Source organism: Stegastes partitus, unplaced genomic scaffold (assembly GCF_000690725.1).
Source record: "Stegastes partitus isolate 25-593 unplaced genomic scaffold, Stegastes_partitus-1.0.2 Scaffold1753, whole genome shotgun sequence".
Classification (NCBI taxonomy): Eukaryota; Metazoa; Chordata; class Actinopteri; family Pomacentridae; genus Stegastes; species Stegastes partitus.
The window spans coordinates 6,723-7,693 of record NW_007579484.1 but is presented as its reverse complement, the minus strand read 5'-3'; the positions used below and the strand labels follow the sequence as shown (position 1 = coordinate 7,693).

At 41.8% G+C, this 971-nt stretch overlaps 1 long non-coding RNA gene across 1 annotated transcript in view; it reads left to right on the top strand.

The window, feature by feature from the left end:
• The first annotated feature begins 708 nt into the window (after nt 1–708).
• The window catches only part of LOC103372419 (uncharacterized), a 4,919-nt gene continuing 4,656 nt past the window's right edge, over nt 709–971 (top strand). The window contains exon 1 of the long non-coding RNA XR_520995.1: nt 709–790. This is a non-coding gene — a long non-coding RNA (uncharacterized LOC103372419). The remainder of the gene's footprint in view (nt 791–971) is intronic.

Genomic DNA, 971 nt, shown 5'->3' with positions numbered 1-971 from the left:
CTTGTTGCACCAAAAGGTGAAGCAATACAAAAGTGTTCCACTAGGTGGAGCCAAAGGCAGAGGGCATGTCAGCTTTTGTCACTCTTCTTTGCAGCACTGATTTGGAGGTGCAGACAAGTAAATGCGAAGCAGACGGACCTGCTCTCATAATCCTGCAAAAACTAAGAATTTACGTGAATGTTCTAATGAAGTTTTTCAATATGTTTACAATTTAAAAAGCACTTCAGGCCTGGCAGAGCTGCAGAGCCACCAGGACCAGACAGGCCTCAGCACATCTGTCAATGTGTTTGTGTCTTCTGCCTCCCATCGTTTGTTTTGTTCTCTTTGTTGGTCATTCTGATGACTGTTTCTCATCACTCTATTTTTGTCTTTCTGTTCTCTACAGTATTATCTATAAACTCATGGATTGTATAACCACTGGAAGGTTATTGCTAACAAACAGCAGCAGGGTTCACTGATTTCCAGGAATCAATCATTAGCTTTTGGCTGCCAACTGAGACTTGGAAATAGTTTTCACCCAGTAGGTGCAGCCAGTGAAAAGATATTTGTGATCGGCTTTTGTCTGACTGAAAGTAAGCTCACATGTATGTACAAGTTGGCAGAGACATCAGTGACAAAAGGCCTTTACGCGTCATTCTCTTCCAGCCGTTTAGGCTTTTTATTTGTGAGTCAGTTTCACTTTGCCAACAGGAAACTCCCCCAAGTGAGTGTGGGTTCTAAGGAACCTCTCTGGATTCTTTTCAGTCATTCACCGATGCTCACTTGACTTGACAGAGAGGATCTCCATGAAGTAAGTGTTGCTCCTTGTGTGTGGTTATTTATAGAATGTTGTGGTGTTGATTACCTTGAACTTTGAAGTTAATGTATGGTTGAACAGCTGGCCTGTTGGTCCGAACACATTTTTATGACATGCAGTTTATCAAATGAATCATTTACTGGTATTGATGTGTCCAGGAAGTAAACGTTGTTGC